The sequence below is a fragment of the Saccostrea echinata genome, unplaced genomic scaffold (genome assembly GCF_033153115.1).
Source record: "Saccostrea echinata isolate AGI-Se365-2 ecotype Australia unplaced genomic scaffold, CSIRO_AGI_Sech_v1 ptg000052l, whole genome shotgun sequence".
Taxonomy (NCBI): domain Eukaryota; kingdom Metazoa; phylum Mollusca; class Bivalvia; order Ostreida; family Ostreidae; genus Saccostrea; species Saccostrea echinata.
The window spans coordinates 11,656,114-11,676,236 of record NW_026889801.1 but is presented as its reverse complement, the minus strand read 5'-3'; the positions used below and the strand labels follow the sequence as shown (position 1 = coordinate 11,676,236).

At 31.3% G+C, this 20,123-nt stretch overlaps 2 pseudogenes; one reads left to right on the top strand and one right to left on the bottom strand.

Annotated features, from left to right (window-relative positions):
• Positions 1-3,267, top strand: LOC133203963 (toll-like receptor 4; annotated as a pseudogene).
• An 11,744-nt stretch (positions 3,268-15,011) lies between these two features.
• On the bottom strand, positions 15,012-17,673 carry LOC133203962 (toll-like receptor 4; annotated as a pseudogene).
• Positions 17,674-20,123: the final 2,450 nt, after the last annotated feature.

The following is a 20,123-nucleotide window of genomic DNA, read 5'->3' as shown; positions in this document are numbered from 1 at the left end:
ATGTCGTCGACAAAATCGGTAAGAATAATTATATTAAGAAAAGTTGAATGGAAATCAAACAGCAGAAATATAAGCAAGTCTCCCGCCTCAACTGAAGATCTTAATAAATCTGATAAATGATTAAAATGTTACTTCTTTTGTAGTGTATGATATCGATTTCGATAAACATACATGTAGAGCAATTTAATTTTAGATTCAAAGTCAAAACCACATTTGAATGATATCTTAAAGGTATTTTTAAATCAAAATTTATAGCATTTTGCATTTACATCTGCAAATCAAAGTGCACTCTTTACTTCAGAGACCTTGTTTTAAAGTGGACAATGACATGATTAAAAACCTCCCGAATGTTGGATCGATCAAAGGTTATATATATCATTCAGTTTTGTTTGACTAATACTCACAAAGAAAAGACATCGCCTGGAGACAAAACTACGAGACATAAAATAATCCATTTAATACATATTCCTGATGCCTAAAAAGTTGGAGAAAAAAGCGAAGAGTAATCCTACAGCAATTTTACAATGCTGGACAATTGTAATACATCATGGGATTGACTACTAATTCATTGTGCTTATCTCAGGTATTTATGATAGTTATTCACATTTTCTTACACCTGACGTCTTCGAGATCTTACATTTGTGACTTCGGTTCAGCGAATTGCACTTGCCAAGACTTAGATAGGTAGATTGTTCCCACAAAAATCTCTTTAAAATTCCAAAGTTTTATGAAAAAACAACCTGGATCGACCTTAGTAACAAATTAATTGAACAAATAGAAAACAATTTTCCTAAGAATGTGGATTATATTGATCTCTCCAGAAACAAGCTTAAGCGGGTGAGTAACATTTCGTTTCAGGGACTACAACGATTGGCAACATTGAAATTGGATTACCATCGCATTAACATTTCATGGTTCGTTAAGGGAATTTTTTCAGATTTGAAGTCGTTGACAGAGATAAGTCTGAAGGGAAACATTGATCCGAAGGATAATATATTCGAGATGATGCTTTTTGAGAGTTAACTGCATTGAAAATTTTGAAAATGGATGGTCCAAGAAATATTACTTTTGGAAAAGGATTCTTAAAATTAACAGATTTGAACGTTTTAGATTTATCCGGAATCACAGGAAACTGTTCCTTTAAAAACATATCGAAGGGATTATTCACACATTTGCCTCATTTGACTTACATTGATGTTTCGGCATGTGAAATCTTAGATATTGAAAATGGTGCATTTGGGAATCTGCCATTCCTTCACCATCTTGATGTGTCACATAACAAGGGAATAGGATTTGCATCACTTCCAAACATCACAAAGAATCTGAACAAGACAACCATAGAAGTTTTACGATTAAATGGCATAAACTGTCTGACCGGAATAGGGACAATAATCCGCACACGTCATTTAATAAACTTAAAAGACACAAATATAAGCGAAATATACATGGAAAAAAACCGACTAGAGCAATTTGAAGCTGGGGCTTTGAAAGTTCTTCCCAACTCGGTAAAGAAAGTATCACTTGGAGAAAATAAAATGACTCAAGGGAAATATATTATAGATTACTTTACTATGGATAGTGTCCGTATCTTTAATCTAAGCCCAACTTCGTCCAGCACCATATCCGTGGTCAATATTTGAAAACTGTATTGAAAAGCACGACGACTGTGAATTTCCCTTTTCAGAAAATGTTGGTGAAAGAGATAAAGCAACAAACATGTACACAAATGAAGGGTATATTAATAATGAATCTTTTTTCTATAGTAATGACTTTTTAGGGATATTTATAATTAATTTTCCAGTGTCATTGGAAATATTTTATGCCAACTCGAGTCGATTTTTTTCCGTTGTTCCAGAATTTGGTATTAATTCCAAAAGTTTACGGGAATTATATTTACAAGATAACTTTTTTTACTCTTGGGTTGGGCCTGTGCGTGGTATTCAGAATTCAACAATTATTGATCTTTCCAATAACTTTTGCTCATACATTTCGCAATCATTTTTTACATGCGCAACCGGAGTTGAAATCCTGAAATTATCTAAAAATGATATCGGCAAATATTTAAGAGATGACACTGAAGGGAGAATATTTGAAAATGTACACTCTGTACTTGAACTTGATCTTTCATATGACAACATTAACACGTTGCCAGTTTTAATGTTTAAAAACCTTAAAAAGCTGCAGGCTTTAAATTTAAAAGGTAATATGCTCTCTGAATGGTGAGTGAAAATCGAACACATGAAAAAAATAAAATTTATAAACTTGTCTCAAAATAGGATCACGACGATAGATATAAATCAGCAGAGTTCTTTTGAAAAACTATTTTTACTTTCCAATTTAACAGTAGATATCTCTGATAACAAACTTTTATGTTCATGCGAAAACTTACAGTTTCTATTTTGGATAACTACCTATAAAATGTATTTCAAACAGTTTGAGTCATATCAGTGCTCAGTGGCGAGTTCAAGAGTATTTGAGTTCTCAAATGCTGATTCGTCTCTGTTGTCTTTGAAGAGAAACTGTAGGTCACCTTTGATGAATTATATATTAATATCTGTTTCAACTGCCTTCTTCATGGGCATGATTTTATGCATTATAATTGTGAAAAATAAATGGAAAATCAGATATTTCATTTTCAAAACTTAACAAAGATTGAAGAGAATTGGAGCCTCTTCAAAAGAATTAGGAGCTATGAATTATAAGTACCATGCCTTTATTTCTTTTTCTGATGACAAATATACTTTTGTCACAGAAGAAATGGTCCCTCGTCTTGAAAATCAGTCAAACATTCGACTTTTCATTCGTGACCGTGACCATGTTGGGCAAGCAGGACAACGGCAGGATGACATCATAATGAAGATCATGCAAAATTGCAGACGTGTGATATGTTTGCTTTCTGAAAATTATTTAAAATCCAAAATGCAAGTGTATGAAATCAATATGGCAAGATGTGAAGGTGTAGACAGAGGAAAAAGCTTAAACTTCATTCATATTGTCTTATTTTCTAACGAAATAACGGGAAAAGACCTTAAAGTATTGCAGAAAATTTTGAAACATAATTCCAACTCAGAGTATCCCAGTGAAGCATGCGCGTATGACGATTTCTGGGAAAAATTAAAGAAACTTATTGAGCGGGATGTTTTGTCTGACTTTGATCAGAATATTAAGCCTACTACTAAGCAGGAAACTTTAACTGACATTGAGCAGGACATGTGTGAATATGAGACTGAGCAGTTTATCACACCTGATATTGCACAGGGTTTGTGAGTGTTGAAATCAAAACTTTCACAAAGCATGATTATCCTTTTATAAAACTGTCTTATTTGTTGGTTTTCAAATTGAATGAGTATTCCATAGCAATACTTATTCATATATCGTTACATATCAACTACGGTGCATATTTAATAAAACACATTTCTTATATTATAGTATAAATGTATTTTTAAAACATAGCTGTGATGTTCCTACAGTCTGCAAAATGACCTTTGGCAGTCCGATATCTGTGAGCAACAGTTTGATATTAGTGTCAGTCTGATAAAAAAGAAACATTGTAAAATCGGAATGTCTCAGTACTGATATCCTTCAAAATTGAACGGTTACTTGGACAAAAGAAAAGAAATGTGATTATTTTTCAAACGTCTAAGTTAAATGTCACATGTACAAAACATATTTATGTACAGAATAATAAAAATAGATAATAATTTTCAAAACTATCTATTACAGATGCAATAAGATTTTATAAGTATAACAGTTATTCTCAATAACTGTAATTAGAACTTAATATTAATTTTAACGTAACTGAGACTTGTCCATAATTGTTATTACTAAATATACGCTAGGAATTAATTACCCCGACATTTCGCGAGAAGATGCACTCGCAAAATAAATTTAATTGCTTTTATTTATTTATTTATTTTTTTTTTCTTTTGGTGATGAAATCCATGTACATGTAAAATCTCTTGATCAACAGTCCACACGTGAATTAAAGTTGTGCGACATGACGTTTTAGAGTCATTTCGCGATATAAAGTAATTGCGTAAAATAGGGAATCTACAGTATACCTGTTGTGCCCAATTTTTGTCTGCGTTTGTAAAGTTTGATTTTTTTCCATTTTTAAAATATTATTTACTACATTGTCTGTATCATAATTTGTTACATTGTTTTCGGCTCTAAACGTCTTCTGTGTTCAAAAAATCAACCCTGATCTCCATTTCAAATTGATCCAATCTCTTCGAATATCTAATACAATGCGGTTAATTTTTAGCATATCGAGTGGTTTTTATCTCACACAAACATTCTTAAATTAGAGAAATGCTTCAAAGGCCATAAGACATTTCCGTCTTTTTTTAGCATATCAGACTCTCTAAGTTAAATCAAGAAAAAATAACTTAACGAGGTCCAATCTAGTAACTGTTGTAAATTACGAAAATGGACCGGTAAATATTTTTTTGAATTTTAGAATGATGTATATTTTCACGTACTATACTAAGAAAAAGCATGATGAAATTTGTTACCTTGCAATGATTGTAGTGGAGTGGGGACAATTTCAAAATATGGACCATTTTTCGAGATTTTACACACAACTGTATGTTAAAACTACCTAATAAATCAAGAAATTGGCAAATCAAAAAAAAAAAAAAAAAAAAAAAAAAAAAAAAAAAAAAACTGAAGAGTAAAATTTTTTGCTTTTCACATATATTATGCTACATCCATTATTCATTCAAAAATGAAAAGAAAATTCGGGGTGGGGGTGAAAAAAGCGCTAAAATTACAAAAATTAATTACATTTAGGAAACTAAAATATTTTTTCTTGGTTGCATGTAAATAAATTTTTATTAAAAAAAATTTACTGCATGCATATTTAAGGTATGTTCCGTCCTTCGTACGAATTATTAAAGGTACGAGTTGTTAATACAAGTTGTTCTAGAAGCCATGAGGCTGACCCATTGTTTAGCTGTTAATTTTTTGGAAGATTAGGGAAATCACTGTGTAAGTAATTGAATACATTTGTAAATTTATTCTTTTATGTGTACTTCATTTGATGTGTAATGCATAGCTGCAGTCGTGAAATTAAATGATAGAAAATTATGATTTTCGGTAACCGCATGTGCACGAAGTACGGTACGCCATTGTTGTCATTACTATATCTAGGATAAACAACTTGTTATAAGTAGCATAATATTTATATTGCTTTCTTTCACTTGGATAAAAATGATGTAAAGTAGCTTGTTAGAATATAATTTTATGCAAATAGTAGAATTTAAGATAAATACATTGCTGTTTGAAACATTTTTTCTATGGAACGCCATAACAGTCATTATCAAAGTTGGTTAAGTCGTACACTTTTGGTATATGTTATATTGTGAACATTTTCTTATTAGTCCCTTTGTTTTCTTTGTAGTCCTTTACCACATGCCATCTTACATTTTAGTCAATAAATTCATCAGTTTATATGGACTTGGAATATTCTGTGTAGATGCGTGTTTATCTGTCTGCTAATCACGAGACAGTACAAGGTATCAATAAAAAGGGTAAATAAGCATTTTCAAGGAGAAAGACTAAGTGAATTTACTTTTGGTTGCAGTGGTTTTTCAAACTCAAAAATTTAGATATCAAAAATGTTGAATATTTACTTAGAAATTGAAAATATCTCAACCTTACAATTCCAGTTTCATCATGCGTCTCGGTGTTATTCTAATCTGCAAGGTGCTCTTACCTCTTTTTTTAATAAGGGAAATATCTGGATAATACACGAGGGGCGTTCAAAAAATACGCGGACTTGTTGCAGAGAAGAAATATATGACGACAAAAACACACAAAAAGTCACGTATTATTACAGAATCATTACTTTAATGGTCAACAACATTTCATATCAATATATTGTAAATGAATATCAATTTTGAGTGATGACTTCAGACCTTGCGATGTCACGACATTATATAACATATGCAATCTCATTTTCTCAAATAGTCTTCTCCTTTGCGATTGATAAACAGTTTGTGTTACTTTATCCACTCATCATAAACATCTACATATCATTTCTAAACCAGCTTGGAAACTATAAAAGAAGTGATTTATTTTAAATCTTATTTGTTTTTAAACCCCAAAACTGCAACTACCTCTGAAATATTCTGTGACGTCGGTCGCCATGAAAAAGGGTAACAGTCCAGATCAAGTTTTTGTCGATGATCTTCTTCCGACCTCCCCCCCCCCATGTATTATATAAGGTCCTACCGTTTCAATTTTTCTTGTGCTATTTGAAGACAGATGTCTGGCTTATCGCTTGTTTGCTACATGTTTCATCAAGTATATTTGGGTCTCTGTTGGCGTGTTCCATATTCTACACTTAATTTGAAAAACGTGCGCTGCTCCGTCGAATCACTCGACGTCATTTAAGCAGTTGTTTTTAATAGGGAACACATAGGAGAAAAATAACAAAATTTCTGTTAATACCTCAAGTATTACCTCAATAATTTTAATTCAAAATAATGTAACAATATAAAGAATCTTAAGAGATAATTGTCGAATAATCTCGCGAATTATATAAAACCAACGAGAAAAATTATGGGTTCGGAGAGTTCGTTCTTCAAATATTGGGCCGTGCTCCGTACATCACCATCGGCAATATGAAAACAGCAATAATTTTAAGAGAAATTAATTATTATCGAAAAATTGTTCCAAAATTTTACTAAAATCATTAAAAAAATGTTTCTGTAAAATTTCATAGTTATTTGACGTCAGTAAAAGTAAACAAAAGCAAAGTCCGAGTAATTTTTGAACGGCCCTCGTATATTTTGATACATGTGTATCTTTTACCGATTATAGCTTTTGATCTCAATTTCAACTGAGAAGTTTCAATTTTTTGGTATAGTCACATCACTTTATAGAGAGAGAAACAAAAATGTAAAAAAGAATCTTTTAAAAACATTGTATAAAATATCATATATTTCATTGCAGTTAGAAGCCTCGCAGAGCATTTTTGGTAGAATTTCTTCACTTACATTTTGCTAAGTAAAACTACTTAGCCCCAACAAGCAAGTCTGCTCCATATTCAAAAAAGATTATATTATGATTCAATAAAACAACTGCATCATAAAATATCGATAAGGTTATTTAAAAAGTAATACTAACGAGGGCATTTCCAGATTACATAAAACGGGAGTAAATAGAAGCAAATAAACTTTTTTTCCGTTTGAACCCTGTGTTAAGGATCTTTTTGATATTTCCGTTACAAGTCATGTGTGAGAGGCATTTATTTCAAAACAAAAATATTGTTAAATTTAGATATCAATTGCAACGGCATCAATCTCCAACCATAGAAAATAAAATTGCAGTTGGTTTCAATACCTCAACAAATAGGTCAAATAAGATTTGTTTTCTAAAGAAGTTTTATTGATTTCCACAGATCATTGTACGGGTATTGTCAAGTCACATGTATTATGTTTTTTCTTGTTTAAATGATTTTTTAAGTTTTTGCGGTTTTTAGTGTGCGCCGCATGATCGTTTTTTGGGGTATTAGTGCACCCACTCTTTTGTGTTTTGTGCATTTCCGGTTTATCAAGCATGGTTTTGTTGGGCAGATGTATCGGTGCCACGATGTAAGTTTACCTTGTTTATGTTGCAAATGCCTATGATTTATAAATATTAGTTTATGATAAATTACTCAGAGAGCAGATTAATTTGCTATGACATGAAGTAATGTAGGATTTGTTTGCTTATTTTGTCATGATGTGTAGGAATGATTGTTTACAGTGATCGCTTCGCGCCAAATTTACAGTCATTGGATTTTCAGAAAAAATATGTACTATTTGTATTTATCTTTGATAGAATTGAATGGATTTGTCCAGTTATTTGTCTCTTTCATGTATAAGCCTAATGCGGATTAACAGATTATGCATTTATATCAAATTCATGTCATTTTATGAAGTCGATCGTCAGTCTATAGGTAGTTGAGTCTTAAGTCTTATATATCAGGAGTGATTATTAATAACTCATTATGTATTAAACGCAATACTGTGTTTAAAGTCATTTTATTAGTCATCTAGTCATACAGATACTTGGTTACTAGTCAATATGCATATGTATATCATGTATACAGTTCAGTAATGTTTGTTGTATTTCATCTTTGTAATTCTGTTTTTATGTTTGTTAAAGCCTTTTACCACTTGTGTCAACACAATAAACTGATCTACCAGATTCCTGGTGTTTTTCTTTGGACTTTTGGATTGTGTTTGACCTGGGTTTAACTGGCTGTGTCTGGGCAGCTACAGGTATTTAAATAAAGGCCAGATAACAGCCTATAAATTACATGTCAAGGTCACGCAAAACAGGAAGGTGATCGCATTGATTACATATAGTAATAACGGGAAAGTTTAAAGAATAAAGAACTTTTATAATAAGACTTTCTTTTTATATTTGGACAATTGCCAATTTATTTTTAAGTTGATCGTCAAAACGATCATTTGAGAATGTAATATTCAGTTTCAACATTTTGGAATTCTCCATGAATCAATTAATTGAATTTAAAAGTATTTTTTGGTACCATTGGTAACCATCAACTTAATATCAGGTATGGAGTAAATATTGATTTTTTAATTTAACATTTTTAGGTTGATTTTTTATGATTATTTAAAGAGAATTCGAATGGAACTTATTTTTTTTTTCTTCAATTTTGGTTTTCTTTTATTTTTGTAATTGGCTTAGGTAGATCGCAGTTGATTCCATATCCGGCAATTGTAACTATGCACACACATGACACCCTGCACTACTTTGTTCTCTGTGCACTGACAGCTTCATGTAAATCTTTCATAACATGTTAAGAACCAAGGAACCTATCTTTATACATTTACCTTTAGATGCAAACATTTATTCAGTAACATGATGAATAAACTATCGCTTTTTTATATCCTACTTTGTCTATTTATTACATGGTGGATTTTGAGCTTATTTAAATTTAGAAAATTTTCAATTCTTACTGATTTAATTTTAGATATATTTTAAATAATATCAAAAAGATGACTTTTTAAAGTGTCTGACACATACGCATACCATCAAGTATACGATGACGCTATCTCTAATTATAGACTAGACAAATTTTCTAACGCACCACCAATGAAAATTCATAATCAACTTTCAAAAATTAATTATGATGTATTTGATATATAAAAATGTTACTTAAGTTAAAAGTAAGTCATAATGTTTTAACTGATAAATAAATACAATGTTACCTAAGGCGTAACTATTTCGTAGAAATTATGAAAATTGTGTTTATGGTTTAGAGGAATAAATTTCCGTTTTCCTTTTTGTGTTAGTGTTCTTTATGTATGTACTGATAACAAAATCAGAAAAATAAAACTTGACCCGAGAAGAGCGTGCTAAAGTAGTCAGATTGGTGTCTGCATGGTGTTCTTTGGAAAGGTTTGTAAACAATTATAACAATTCAAAGATTTTTCTTTCTTCTACTGAAAAAAATTGTATCAGGTAGATTAACAAAAATAAAAAAGTTTTCGTTAGTTGGCAACAACATTCGGTTGTCATCAAACGAATATTGTAAATATATTCCATAACTATTGGACAATGCAACCGGAAGTGTGAAGGACGGGGTACCGACACCAAAGCACTGGGTTACTTCTACATAACATGATAGACAAACTGCCCTATATCATTTGACTTTTTTTATTGGGAGACCGCTTGTGTTGCAACATCACTGACTACCATTGGTAACCATCAACTTCATATCAGAGCAAAAACGGTGCGCAATACATGTGATATCTTAGAATTCATAAAGAGAAAAAAATTATAAATATGAATGCATAATTTTTTAGTGATACATGTAAATTGTTACTTTATTTGACAATACTTGTGACAAATGATTCTAATTATAGATATCACATGTAGTTGTTTTTTTTAACAACTGAACTTTTGATTTCGTATACTCTTCCTTAAAATCCATTACTTTAAACACAGTCTTGACATTCATTATGTTAGCTTTTTTATAAAATGGAAAACATTATAATTGTATAAATCTTTTTTTTTCACAAAGGATCAAATTCTGTTGCTAAGGGGAAATTCCAATAAATTATAATTATAGCTAAGAAAAAAAATCAAATCTTTCTACACGTTGATTTTTTTAAATACTACACGAAACCCCGCGCAAGCGCGGGGAATTGTGTTCTTACCAATACAGACAGAAAATTCCAGTAATATATATTATAGTACTGAGAGTAAATTACAGACTTATAGAAGGGGAAAAAACTTTGTTCAAAATCACGTACATATAGTTAGTTTTGGAGTAGAAGTAGATACAACCCCCACCCCATCCCCGTCCCTTTTGTAAATCTTTGAAAAATAGCAATTTCATTAATTGAGGCTTATTTTTGACACCTGTTACATAATGATATAAGAAATTGTAGTTCGGGTGCTCTTATTCCATTTCCATCAAGGATAAACGAAGCGAATATGCACATTTTACTGATAAAGACTTTGTCAACATATTTTCTTTTAAAATAAAAATTGGCTATAACACCCAAGAGAGCGCCCTATCACTAGACTACCCTGACTGGTGCAATATCTATGAAAACTTTGTTTTTTATAAGATGTTTTGCGTTTGATTATAATAAGAAAGCAAGATCCAAGATTTGCTTCTAAATCTAATAATTCTCCTAATATTTATTGAAACATGTTCACATCGTTTTTCAATAACCTGCAAATATACAGACATAGAGAGAGGGAAAATGAAAGCATAATCCTAAACCGTAACCAAGAAGGAACTGACACCAAACAATTATCACCAAGGATTTGTACATTTGGTTGCTGCTTACAAATAAAAAAGATGACGTAACGTTGTGTAGTAACAAGTTACCCAGTAAAAATTTTCACATACTTTTTCTTTGTTTAATATTGGCAAAATACAAAATGTACACCACAGATCAATGTGTGACACTTTGTTCTGACATGAGCATAAAGGAGATACTGCATACAGAAAGTTCTAATTATTGATGATTTTTTTAAATTACTTCTAGTTCGTAATTTAAAAAAAAAATGTTTGTTATAAAATAATTTTAAGTATATTTCCTTAAAAATTGTACTTTTGAATTGGAAAAAATTCTCGATGTGTAATAATAAAACTAGATGTTATGCTGTGATGCCATCAACAACTACAATTCACCCTTTTGAGCAATGTCTGCACTTATTCTCAGGTAGTTGTGAAAGATAACTGGATATAAAACACAAGATTTCGTTCATAAGTTATAAATTTGAATATATCCTTTCTCGTCACTTAATATGAAAATTAAAAATAGAATTATAATCAAGCTGTCATTGCATAAACAGGATTTGGTAGTTCAACCTAAGAAAATCAAGATGTTGAACCTGTATTTTATCTGTATAATGCGCATCATAAACTTAGTCAGAAATTGTGGGGCATAATCAAAATGGACATGATCTTTCTAAAATTAACTAAATAATCACATTTCTTATTACAAAAGATATGGACCGATCGCGGAAGCCTCAAGGTAGGGGTTCGTTTCGTGATCTTCGTGACTGTTAGATATCTAGTTTGACTTGTCTTCCCGGCGCCGCGTCAAACCTCAGACATTATCATGGGAAATGACTTCACCTTGCTCCTGAAATTAGAATCGAAAGTCACGGGCATCTCGGATAAGATCTTGGAAACCTATGTCTCCTTTCACGGTAGGCTTTGGCACGTAAAATAAACCCTCACTGCTCAAAGGCCGTAAGTGCCGAGCATACATGTATGTCTAAATAAGTAGTCTCTTATGAGTATGAAATTCTCGCTTCTCGCAAGACCCTTAAAATAGTAATCAACAAACAAACAGAGGATAAGGGAGAGATAGAAAAGTGTCAAAGAATTGTTAATTGCAGTGATTTGTATAAAGTATCTACAGATTACTTTTTTGAAATGATTATCAAGAACTAAACGGCCATTGATCAATTTCCTCTTATTTTCATATCTGCTTCTGAAATTCGATCATTGAATGTCAAATACAAAACAGAAATTCAACAGAAAATTTGCCCAAAGCTGATACGTATAGTGGGATTACTTACGGTGTTTGCCTTTGGAAGCTATACTAGACCCCTGGATAATCAAATTTTAGATATTTTACAATTCTATAGTTTCTTTTGGTTTGAGGTCTAACGTGGATAAGCCCAAATATCTGCTTTTTGTTTCATCTACATAGTTCACTCCTTCAAGAAATGTTATAAAGACTTTGATAATTGCGTTAATTGGTCATATGTACATTGCACGAATATCCTGCCTATCTCTGGCGACGAGACAAGGCTCAATAATTGGAAAGGAGGGGGATAATACTACACAGTGAAGAAGTATAAAAGTGATCTGAAGTGTTTAGCAAACTTAGAGTGGATAGAAAAACAGCCAATATTTTTGCTCCATTGCTCAAGAAAACATATGTTTGTTGCATTAAAACGCAAGAATGCTCCATGATCCTGTTAGAACAAAAATGTTGAAAGAAAGGTTCCTCATTATATTTTATTAAAAATATCATGATACTCCATAGGCATTAGATATCCAAGACTCAATTTCTTTAAAATACTTGAGAAAACTTCATCTGTTTTCTAGAAAGGGTTTCCTATTTACTATACCTGAACCTTTTTATGTTTTCACATAATATGCTATCTATGTTTCTTTTGTAAAATCAATAGTATAAGACTTCATTTTCTTGCAGAAGCTCTACTAACTCTTTGGTACAAATGAGATAATAAAAACACCCTGAAAAAGTCTTGGTCTTGAAAGTTGAAGTCGTGAAAGCCATATGCCCTCAGATACTAATGAAAGATACATAATCTGTTCCATTTGCTCTGTGAAATAAGGGTATTGCATTTGATGTGAATAGTAATATTCTATAACGTGTTTGATCTCGTAAATTCATCTTGAAAAATATCGGTCAGCTAGCTTCTCCGTTGGAATAGCAAAGACTACAAGTAAAACTTCTCCGATGTACTCGAGTACTTACCTCATAAAAAAATCTGATTTTATTTTCATTTTATGTCAACACTGACAAACATGCTTTCGATATAATTTATCACAAGTAGGGCATTATTACCGAATCGCAAATTTGAATACTACCGTAAAGGATGTTTTAAAATGATTCTATCAATTGTCAGTTTATAATGTTTGAAGAGTCATGGTGACAATATCCAATGTACACTTGGATACCTATGTATTGTCTCACGCTGCAAATATCACCCAAATATCGACCAAAGCTATATTTTCCCTCTAAAGGAATATGTTCCTTATTGATCAGGAACTGTGTTTTTAATGTTTACTGACACTTGCTAGTATAATACGTATGCAGCTTAAGTACAGCTTGTACGGAATATCGTCATAAATACTGTGTAAACGCTGTGTTATCCAAAACATTTTCTCTCATGAATTCTACCCTGAAACTCTCACTGCCGAAGCACAATACAAAGTTCTATAACTCCGTTACAATCTATATATATATATATATATATATATATATATATATATATATATATATATATATATATATATATATATATATATATATATATATATATATAATAGCTTCCCACGAAAAGATGAAGCATATAGGATAATTTATATTTTCTATACGTCATATTATTTATAAAACAGAACATTATTTGACATTATTGAAAATTAAAGGAGAATATATTTTATATTTTTATAAATCTCTATCTTTTTTTTAAGTTCTTGACATTTTAGCCAAGTGCCTAGCGCACTGTCTGCGACATTTAAAGACCGCTTTTTAAAAAAAAAAATATGAAGTTCAAACAACCAAAGTATTCTAACTTGAATTTTCAGCACAGATATTTTGGTATACAATAAGTACATGTATATTTTGAACAATTTACTATAAAAAAGGAAAATTTTCAGGAAATACTGGGAAATGAGAAATAGCTACATATACATGTATATGTATATTTTTCATAATTTTAATCATATTTGTTGGACGTAGTACACCTTATTGGCAAAGATAGCATCCTGGTATCACTGTCCCTGATTTAAATTTTTCTGTTTTCCTTGTAATTCATTTTATATAATCATAACACACTCGTATTCCAGTAATGAGTGGCATTTGTTTGATGCTTGATGCTTGAGTCAGATGTTGTCTATAAAGGTCCATGAAATGAACCCAAAGATGTAACTTAAGAAGGATCCAAGACAATTGTTAAATGTAAAATATGCTGTAAATATCAAACTAAATAAGAGGCCTTTCCGTTCTACTCAAGGTATTTATGTCTCAAGCAGGACCACAAAACTGACAAGAATAATTTGTTTAAACAACATGACTGATTGTAATAACTTCAATGTTTATTAAAGAATTAAAACAAGTTTATTTTGTTCTTGGATTTATAAATTTAAAATAAACATATGGGTATGGGACATGGAATAGAGATTCACTCTGAATTGCAGTTTGAGGCATTTTCAATATTATTCATGTTCTGTTTTCATGTTTAATTTATTTCTGAATTTTGTTTAAGATTGATTGAATGAATGAAAAAAAAACATTAAACGTTTCCCTGTATTTCCCAGTTTAGAAAAAAATGTAGTATTAACCGGGACGGGAAATACTGGTACTTACCCGAGGTAATTCCCACCAATGGTATTTCCCGGCTAACCCTAAAATCAGTACGAATATGATGACGTCATATATTATACTTAATATATAACTGTATTAATATCGAACTCTTCTTCACTAACATCGGATCACCAATGGTTAACAATCTTCAGACGGTAGAAATATAGGAATGATGTCACATTTATTTTTTTTAAATTCTTCTACAAGTAATACAATAGTATTTGAACGGCATTTCATAAGAAAACAAAGTTGTTAGTATGTTTAAATGCGATAGCGTATTCAATTTAGTGGAGAATGGATGTGGAATCATTAAAGCTCACTCATTTTGGATAGAAACTTGTAAAACAAATCTATGAAAGGGTAATCAGAGAAAGTTTTGTATCGAGAATGTTTTGAAATAAACACTCAAAACTCCTCTTCAATATTGTGCGTAATACGCTGCTCAGTCTCAGAATCAAAGTTCTCCTCAATGTCAGATGAAGATTTCTTCTTAACAGTAGGCTTAATTTCCTGATCAAAGTCAGACTTGACATCCTTCTCAATTAGCTTTTTTAAATCATCCCAGAAGTCGTCATAAAGACATGCTTCACTAGGATACTCTGAGTGGGGATAATGCTTCAAAATCTTTTGCAATACTCTTAGATCTTTGTCCGTTATTTCTTTAGAAAATAAGACAACATAAATGAAGTTAAAGCTTTTCCCTCTCTCTACAGCTTCCCATCTTGCCATATTAATTTCATATATTTGCAGTTTGGATTCCAAATAATCTTTAGAAAGCAAACATATTATTCGTCTGCATCTCTGTATGGCTTCTATTCTGCTATCATTTTCCTGGTGTTCCCATTTGACTGTCATTATCACGGTTAGGAATGAAAAGTTTGAAGTTTGATTCAGTTTCAAGACGTTGGATCATTTCTGTTTTGACAAAATTGTATTTGTCTTCAGAAAAAGAAATGTAGGCATGGTATTCATAATTCAAGGGTCCTAACTCCTTTGAATTGGTTCCAGTTTTCTTCAATCTTTGTTTAGTTATGAAAATCAAATATCTAATCCTCCATTTATTTTTCACAATTATAATACCTATAACCGTGCTCATTAAGAAGGCGATTGAAACTGATATTATAATATATATCAGCAAAAATGATTTACATTTTTCCCGCAAAGACATTAGAGACGAAACAGCATTTGAAAACTCAAACTTTTGGGAATTTGACACTGAGCACTGATATGATTCAAACTGTTTAAAATGCGTTTTATAGGCTGTTATCCAGGAAAGAAACTGCAAATTTTCGCAAGAACATAAAAGTATGTTATCAGATAAATCAACCGATAGATTGGAAAGTAAAAATAGGCTTTCAAAAGAACTTTGGCGACTTTTATCTATTGTTGTAAGTCTATTTTTAGCCACGTTTATGAATTTTATTTCTCTCATATGTTCAATCTTCACTTGCCATTCAGAAAGTAAATTGCCTTTTAAATTTAAAGACTCCAGTTTATGAAGATTCTTGAACGTCAAAGTTGGCAACACGTTTATGTTGTTATAGGAAAGGTCAAGTTCCCGTATGGAATGCAGATTCTCTAATATCTTCCCCTCAATGTCATCGATGAAATGTTTGCCAATATTATTTTTAGACAAATTTAAGATTTTTATTCCTGTCGCATATTTAAAAAATGATTTGGAAATGTATGAGCAGAAGTTATTGGAAAGATCTATAATTGTTAAATTCTGGATTCCGTGGACAGGTCCAATCCAAGAATAGAAAAAGTTATCTTGTAAATATGATTCCCTTAAATTTTTCGAGTTTATCCCAAACTCTGGAAAAGCTGAATACAATCGACTTGAGTTTGCATAAATGATTTCCAACGATTTTGGAAAATTGATAGTTATAAATCCTTTGTCATTTGTACGAAAAAAAGATTCCTCAGTATGATCCATATCCTTGTATATCGTATCTCTTTGACTATATTTTCTCGAAAAAGGACATTCACAGTCGTCATCCTTTTCTTTACAATTTTCAAATATTGACATCGGATACGGCGCTGGCCGAAGTTGGACACTGATATTAAAGACACGAACGCTGTCCATAGAGAAGTAATCTAATATGTATTTTCCCTGAGTCAACTTATTTTCCCCAACTGATACTTTTTTTAACGTTTTAGGAAGGACTTTCATGGCTCCTGCTTCAAGCTGCTCTAAGCGGTTTTTTTCAATATATAGTTCGGTAAGATTAGTTTCTTCTAAGTTGATGAGATGACGCGTAAGGATTTTTGTTCCTGTTCCAGTTAAACAGTTTATACCGTTTAATCGCAAAACTTCTATGGCTGTCTGGTTAAGATTCATTGTTATGTTTGGGAATGAGGCAAATCCTATTCTCTTGTTATGGGATAAATCGAGATACTGAAGAAATGAGAGATTTCCAAACGCCCCATCATCAATATCTAAGATTTCACACGCCGAGACATCAATATAAGTCAAATGAGGCAAATGCTTAAATAAATCTTTTGAAAGTACTTGAAACGAACAGTTTCCAGTGATTCCAGATAAATCTAAGAAAATCAACTCTGTTAATTTCAAGAATCCTTCTCCAAATGATATATTTCTTGGGCCGTCAATTTTCAAAATTTTCAATGCTGTTAACTCTGAAAAAGCATCATCTCGAATCAGAATATGATCCACTGGATTAATGTTTCCCTTCAGACTTATCTCTGTCAATGACTTTAAATCTGAAAAAATTCCCTTATAAAACCATGAAATATTTATGCGATTATAATCCAATATGAGCGTTCTTAGTTTTTGTAGTCCATGAAAAGACATGTTACTCACTCTTTTAAGCTTGTTTCTCGAGAGATTGATGTACTCAACATGCTTTGGAAAACTGTTTTCAACTTTTTCAATAAAATTATCACTAAGGTCGATCCAAGTATTGTTTTCATAAAACGGTGGAATTTTAAACAGATTCTTGTGGGAGCAATCTACTTTTGTTTGGTTCTTCAGGTCCTGGCAAGTGCAATTCACTGACCCCAAGTCACAAATATAAGATCTCGTAGACGTGATGGACAAGAACATATATATGAATATTCCATACGCTTGTAATGAGCACAACGTATTTAAAAGAAATCCCATGATGTTTTCGAATTATCTAGATTTGTGGTTTTGCTGTTGTAATCCAAATTGTTTGAAAAATCGTATTTTTGTCTTTCAATTTCTTAACTTGTAGGTTTACGTCCAATAAAATACGCAGACAAGTTTAATCTTTAACAGGATTCAAGTCAACGCTTTGGAGGTTTATTTTATCTTGTCAGTACGTACTGTAACAAAAAGTTTTTATATAACAATGTAAGGAAGATAAATGGATCTGTCTATCTATATGCAAAACGATAAATAATTTTTGAACCTTTTCTTCATGCAGATTTAGTATCCATCGATTTGTAGTTAGTAATATATCTAAGGTGTCATTCACTAATGATTCAATCAATATAAACAATGACTAAACCATTATTTGTCTAAATTTCCCATAAAAGATTTTTTGTAAGTTTGCCCTTAAGTTAAAGGGAAGCAATGGTGTATTCATCAAGTGCAGGGATTAATTATTATTATTTAGTATGCATTGAACAACACATGTCATACAAACTGTTTAAAAGACTGAATTCATTTGGCGTCTGTGATCGATAATATGATATGTATTTACAAATTGAATAACAAATACAAAACAAAATAACTGTTCAATAGCTTTGTTCACTGCATTTATCAGATTGGTCGTTGTTCGTTATCTTCACATTTTACATTCCATATTTTGACTAATGATGTCCAAAAAAAATCTTATGTAATTTTATTTTTTTTTTTTTAATTTTTAGTTTACACGGAAGCCCGTTGAGGCCAATTCAGAGAAAGAAATATTTTTTATTGCGTTTAAACGCAATAATTATTGCGTTTAATCGCAAAACATTGCGTTTAATCGCAATAATCATTGCGTTTAAACGCAAAAGATTGCGTTTAATCGCAATGTACATTGCGTTTAAACGCAAAACACTTTGCGTTTAATCGCAAAAGATTGCGATTAAACGCAATCTTTTGCGTTAAAAAGCAATACTTTTGCGATTAAACGCAATAATTTTTGCGTTTAATCGCAATAATATTTTTGCGTTTAAACGCAATAATTTTTGCGTTTAAACGCAATAATTTTTGCGTTTAAACGCAATGATTTTGCGATTAAATGCAATAATTTTGCGTTTAAACGCAATAAAAAATATTTCTTTCTCTAAACTGGCCTCAACGGGCTTCCGTAGTTATGAAATAAATCGTTATGATTTTTTCACTTTCTTTCCAGAAAATATATAATATGCCTTCTGTTAAACTATTTATAAAAATGTTAGTTTTTTAAACAAGTATATGAATATTTTATTCTACAAGCATATGGGAAAGAAAAAAAAAGTTACATTATGACGTCGACACTTACGTAAATTAATTATATACATGTATATTATACTCAAGGGAGCGAGTATTTTTTACACTTCAAAACTGGATTCAAGCCATATCACCTATCTGTAAGAGAAAAATATTTAATATTTGAGGAAAATTTCGGCATTCAACAATATGGTCTTTTATGTTTACCGGTAATATTTGTGGAAAATTTCGGCATTCAACAATAAATTTTTTCACATCTTGTTTACATTAGAAATACATAGCAAAAGAAACAATGTTATTGCGTAATTGAGACAGTGACAGTTACGTGGATATGCTCTGAATATAGGGTGAATTCACCATGCTTCGGACACCCTCGCACTTCAACAAGTTCTAGCGATATCGCTAACGACCGAATATTATCAAAATGGAACTTAACATGTAGCATGTGGTTAAAATATAATTTTTTGACACAATCGTGTGCTATTTATTGAGAAAATATCATTAAAACCCGATTTTTACGAAGTAAGTCAGAATTTACCATGGATCGGACAATATTCACAATGCATCGGACACACGGTATTTAAACCAGAAAAATATCATACCTTGATCTCGGTGCTTTAAAATTAATGATATCGAAACATTTTTATCTTTTATTTAAAAATTAACCTTCTAGTTAAATTTGAATGACTATTTCTATCCACAAATGTGAAGAGATTTTAGGTGCATCACATCGCCTTAGAAAGGCTTTACAATGCTAGTAGTATGGCAACTCGCGCCTTTGTCTCGTGGGTTATCATAATCTAGTTTAAAGAAATAAATTGAGTCCACTTCTAGTCGTCATATATCGATAACTTGCATTTTCACTGAAAATTTAGAGTTTTTTATTTTCTATTTCCGTAAAAAACAGCTGAGATTTGGGTTTTAAATGAAAATGGAAGTGATTACCCATGCATCGGAAAGTGTCCGATGTATGGTTAATTTGTGTCCGATGTACGGTGAAATAAACATACTAGTAAAAATCAACTCTAAAAAATAGTATACAAACACTGAAGTAAAATTTTTGAAAAATTTCTGTGAAATTATCAATCATTGACAAATTTTACCTAGGTCCG